The 6,166-nt window shown below is 37.6% G+C and overlaps 1 pseudogene; it reads left to right on the top strand.

Moving 5' to 3' along the window:
• The window catches only part of LOC107739699 (patatin-like phospholipase domain-containing protein 7), a 32,883-nt pseudogene that overhangs the window by 1,016 nt on the left and 25,701 nt on the right, over positions 1–6,166 (top strand).

Genomic DNA, 6,166 nt, shown 5'->3' with positions numbered 1-6,166 from the left:
TGTATAATGCATATTAAAGTTCATAAGTGCAGCGCTGCTTTGTTTACAGCAGAAACCAATGAAACGCTGTAAGCGCCACCTGCTGGCAGAGAGTATTATAGTGTTATATTTCAATTTCACAAAGAAATGTGCAGCATTTTGTCCAAGCAATAATAAAAGGACACATTTAATTTATAATTTGTCTTAAATCTCATTTTGTAAAAAATAATAATAATAATTGTGAATCGAATCGTGAAATCAAAATCGTGAATCGAATCGAATCGTGAGTTGAGTGAATCGTTACATCCCTATAAATGACTAAATGTAAATGTAAACACAGCTTCATATTTAACTGGCATGCTTGCTTTTCCATAGGATTAAGCGCAACTAAAACAGAAGTTCGTCTGTCAACACTTTACTCATAAAAGTTCAGACTTTTTGACTCTTTTCTTGCTCTCAATCTGTCATTTAAAAAAAAATCATGTTTTAAATGCAACTAAATGCATTCTCCTTAAACTGAGTGATTTTGTGTTTTTAGAAATGGCAGAGAGTGAGAATAAGAATGAAGATCAGTGCATGTATCCTGTAAGTATCATGCATCTCACTGTCTCAAATTTACGTCATTTTTTGTTGCAGCTGGTTTGTTATGCATTTGAGTCAATCATTATTAGTTCACATACTTTGTTGATTGTTTGTCCACTCACTGTTTATTAAAAATGTACAATAGTGTACGAAAAATGACCACAAACAGGTTTGACATGAGGATGAGTAAGTAATCACAGTGTTTTCAGTTTTGGCGAGGAATGTTGGATTAATGGTTGAGCAGATAGATCCCCCCCCTCTTTTTTGCAAGGGATAGTGCTTTTGTGTTTTTGTGCAAGACAGGAAGTAGCTGAGCAAGCACCGTCCTCTTTGAGTCTCGTTTGAGCTCAACTTCTAAGTCTGAATTAAAAAAATAAAAAAAGATTTCAAAGAAACCCCACATGAGCTGTTTTTTTTTAATCAAATTGTATTGTTCTGTGGAACAAATATAAATAAATTATAAATACAAATATAAAAGGGTGTTTTACCCAGAGAGTTTTTTTATTTTCAAACCAAAACATAGACATACTTGTGAGTGACTGTTTGTTTGTATATTGGTGTGTATTTCCTCAGGCTATTGGGAGTGAAATTCGTTCCCGCCTGCAGCGGTTTGTGGAGGAGAGGATGCAGACCACCATGGTACAGAAACTCACCAATATGTTCTCTGAAGTAAAGGGATAGTTCACCCAAAAATGAGAATTCTGTCTCACCCTCATGTCGTTCCAAACCCATAAGACCTTCATTCATCTTCAAAACACAAATTAAGATATTTTTGATGAAATCTGTGAGCTTTCTGACCCTCCATAGACAGCAATGGAACTGATATGGCATGCGTTGTGGTACTCTTGTGAATGGCGACTTACTGACCCGGAAGTAGGGCTGCCCTCTACTAAAGATTTTTTCTGGTCGACTAGTAGTCGTTTAGGCATTAGTCGACTATAGTCGCACGTTTATTAATAAACCATATAGATCATAATAATGAGCCTTTAATTGCCTACATATCCTAATAAGCGCTCAAGCTTGCCACAGCGCACTGGCAGATATAATAATTATGAATGTGTCAGGGAAAAACAAGTAGACTGCATTAACGTTTAAATAATTACTTTCTTTTTTTTCGATTTAAGAGATGAAGTCGGCGACACTGACTCGTCATCTCCGCAGTAGTGAGGCGCGTTTATGCATGTTTCATAAGGATTACATAATCTGAGAATATTTGTATTCTGTTTGAATTGTTTCATTTAGAAGTAGACATTTCACTCACTATAGATATATTTTTAATGTCTGAGAAGGCAAATATACACGGAGTTTCAAAGTGATGTGCTCAGGTTCATAGAGACCGAGACAGCAGAAAGCGCATCCTGTTTGCTTTCATTATTTTACATAAGCGCAACGTTTTATTGTTATTGTGAGTGCACACAAATAAACGTAGAGTCTTTATAGATTCGAAAAATGTATTACTTTATTCTGTATGACCAAAAATTGAGTATTTTAAGAGCAAGTGACCGCATCGGCGCCTCACTCTGTCCTGCAGTGAGCACTACTGTTCAGCATCCACACTCCACACAGACTCTTCAATAGTGCACATTTTTCTAAGTTAACATTATATTGAGCGGCCATGTAAAGTTGCTACTACATACAGTACATCTTTCAGATGAAAAGCCATATTTGAGGTCGATGAATAATAGGTGAGCGTTTGGATGTCCTGCCCGATGTATTACCACATAGACCAGCAGTTAACGATCTGTCCATCACGGACTGCGTGACTTCGCCATGCACTTCGTGTGGATTTTTTTTTTTCTGCAACTAATAAAATTTCGGTCAACCAAGTCTCTTCTCGTCGACTATTTGGGGGCAGCCCTACCCAGAAGAGAAGAAATGGTTGAATAAAGTCGTTATTTTTGTTATGAAAAGCCATATTTGAGGTCGATGAATAATAGGTGAGCGTTTGGATGTCCTGCCCGATGTATTACCACATAGACCAGCAGTTAACGATCTGTCCATCACGGACTGCGTGACTTCGCCATGCACTTCGTGTGGGTTTTTTTTTTTTCTGCAACTAATAAAATTTCGGTCAACCAAGTCTCTTCTCGTCGACTATTTGGGGGCAGCCCTACCCAGAAGAGAAGAAATGGTTGAATAAAGTCGTTATTTTTGTTTTCTTTGCACACCAGCTTCAACAGCTTCATAAAATTACGGTTGAACCACTGATGTCACATGGACTACTTTAACGATGTCCTTACTACCTTTCTGTGCCTTGACCGTGGTAGTACCCTTGCTGTCTATGGAGGATCAGAAAGCTCTCGGACTAAATCAAAAATATCTTAATTTGTGTTCTGAAGATGAACGAAGGTCTTAGGGGTTTGGAACGACATGAGGGTGAGTAATTAATGACAGAATTTTCATTTTTGGGTGACCTGTTCACACCAAGAACAATAACTATATTAGCGTCCACACCAGCGCATGGTCATCATGTTCTGCTTATTATAAGCAAATGCTGCAGTTTTGTTATCTGCCGCTTTAAATGCTCAAGTGCTTTAAAGTCAGGTGGATTCTGATTGGCTGTCAATGTTTTTATCTTTAATCAGTTGAAAGATCAGTTGTCCTTTTAAATTTAGAACAGTTTTTAAAACCATATTGTTATCGTTCTCGGTGTGAACAACAGGCCTTTACTCTGGAAAGCTGTCTTTTCCCACATTAGTTTCCAGTGCAAGGGGACTGAATCGGGCTGGATCAGATCAGCTGTACAGATTATGCAACAAGTTACAGACATTTAGATCATGTTTAACGATACACCCATTTTAATGAGATGATTATTACTTGCAGCATTTTTGCCAATATTATTTGCTCTGTTACTGAAAAGATATTTTGATAAGAGTGAAATCAAAAGTTCAGCAGTAGAGGATGATATTTATCAGTTTTCCTGTAATATCACATAAATTCCCTTATCTTACATTTCTGTGACTTGTCTGTTCAAGCTCACGGGTGTATTGATCGGTGCCGTGGTGGCTATGTGTCTGATAGGAATCTCTGTGCTTTTCCTCTACCGCAAATATAAACTGGCAAGTATGTGTCATTTCTGTGCCCAAAACCGATTCTTTCACACTGTTATTAGAGTTTAAGTCCAAAGAACTGCATACTTGTTTGAGCATCATGTTGTTTTTACATTGCTGCTCAGGTATGGTCATACCTTTATAAATGTTGGAGTCAGTAAATTTTTTTTCTTTTTTTTTTTTTTGAAAGATGCTCACCAAGTCTGAATTTTATTTAATCAAAAATAGAGTAAAACTGTAATATTGTGGAATATTATAATTTTTTTGTTAAAAAAACGTTCCATTTTAATATATTGTAAAATAGAATTTATTCCTGTGATGGTAAAGTTGAATTTTCACCAGCCATTACTCCAGTCTTTTGTGTCACATGATCTTTCAGAAATCAATATGCTGATTTAAATGCTAAAATACTGTTTATTTCTAGATTATATTATTATCAATGTTGAAAATAGTTGTGCTAAATAATAGTGTTAAATTCTTTACAAAAATCTCACTGACCACCAAACTTTTGAATGTGTATGTCTAGTGTACTACTATTATTTATTTGCTTGTGTGTGTTTTAAGATCAACAGGCTGGTGTTCCTCGCTATCGCTTCAGAAAAAGAGATAAAGTGCTCTTTTACGGCAGGAAAATCATGAGAAAGGTGGGTCACGTCTCACTGAAATCCATTTGCTTACCTGTGATTTGCACCCTGTTTTAGCTGGTGATTAATAATCACATTCACAGCAGTCTATTTGTGAGTGTTCAGACTCTGACTCTGTAGAGACTTGCTTCAGTACTCATTTATAGGTGTAATTAAACCTGACATCAGCTAAAACTTCAGTCTTCCTCCACTGGAGGGCAGCATAGAGTGTGCTAAGTGGCATATGGCTGTCCTGTATGTGTGGCACCTGTATGACTAAATAACCTGATATTTTTATTTGCTCTCCATCCTCCACTTGATTTTCTATTTCTGTCTTTCAGGTCCAGACCTTGTCCTCGACACCATCCTCCTCTTTGGTGTCTAAGCAGCGCTCTCGGAAGAGGCCTAAAGTTCTTAGTATAGCACGCAGGTATGTTTAGATTCTCTGTAATTTGTACAGAGAACATATGGCATCTCGTTTTATCGCCCACACAGTTTAAGTCAGGAGCTGTCTGATCAGTGCTTCTTGTTTGACTCCTGCTTTGATGTCATGCAGGATCTTGCGGATCAGGAAGGAGCCGCCCGCTTTGCAGCCCAAAGAACCCCCTCCCTCTCTCCTGGAGGCGGATCTCACTGAATTTGACGTGCAGAACTCAAACCTGCCCTCAGAGGTGCTCTACATGCTCAAGAACGTCAGGTGAACAACTCTGACCCTGTGGGTCACATGATCGCAGCTGAACTGCATGCTGATCACATGGTACTTTTTCAGCCTAATGGAATGTCTGGTGTTCATCTAAAGTCGAATGTTGATCCGTTTCAGGGTACTTGGTCATTTTGAGAAGCCTTTGTTTTTGGAGCTGTGTCGGCACATGGTGTTTGTGGAGCTGCAGGAGGGAGAAGGGCTGTTCAAGCCCGGGGATGATGATGACAGCATTTATGTGGTTCAGGATGGAAGGCTGGAGCTTTGCATTCATGAGATTGTAAGGATGAGCTTGAGAAGTACCTTTAGAAGTAATCCATCATTACAGCCAGTTGTTTAGAGAATGTCAGCTGACTCACTCATCAACCCCATGCACATGACAATTTGCACACTATGCTTTACTACAGGTTACTTATTAGTTAATCTCAGTTAAGGCTACATTTAACCCTAGGATAAGAAACGTTTCTTACTTGTAAGTCTGAGGAAGTGAGCACCACTTTTAACTATGAAATATGAAGTCTTTATATTTATGTGTAAATTATATCTAAAATTATACTGAATAATTAGTATTTGTATATATATATATATATATATATACATACACACACACACACACATACAAATACAGTTGTGCTCATAAGTTTCAGAGTGTGCAAAATGTTAATTGAAACAAAATAAGAGGGCTGTATGATTTTGAGATCCATATTTTCACACTGAGGACAATTGAGGGACTCGTCCACAACTATTACAAAAGGTGAAAACATTTACTGATGCTTAAGAAGGCCACACAATGCTTTAAGAGGGGATGTAAACTTTTGAACAGGATGATGATGTGTAAATTCTTCTAATTTTGTTTAACGTTCATATTTTTTAATTTAGTACTGAACTTCAGAAGCTACATAAATACTTACATGTTTCCCAGAAGACAAAATAAGTACAATTTACCCTGATCATCCAGTTTAAAAAGTCTCTTAATAAGTCTCCCGTCTCTTAATGCATTTTGTGGCCTTCTTGAGCATCAGTACATGTTTTCACCTTTTGTAGTAGTTATGCATGAGTCCCTCAATTGTCCTCAGTGTGAAAATATGGATCTCAAAATCATACAGTCAATGTTGGAAAGGGTTCAAATATGCAGAAGATGCTGGAAAACCAAAGAATGTGCAGGAGCTGGAGGATTTTTCAGTAGAACAGCAGGCAGTTGAACTGCTCAGGACCAACAAGGGACTCATGAA

The sequence above is a fragment of the Sinocyclocheilus rhinocerous genome, unplaced genomic scaffold (assembly GCF_001515625.1).
Source record: "Sinocyclocheilus rhinocerous isolate Xijiao unplaced genomic scaffold, SAMN03320098_v1.1 scaffold585, whole genome shotgun sequence".
NCBI lineage: Eukaryota > Metazoa > Chordata > Actinopteri > Cypriniformes > Cyprinidae > Sinocyclocheilus > Sinocyclocheilus rhinocerous.
This window is presented reverse-complemented; position numbering and strand designations above follow the sequence as displayed.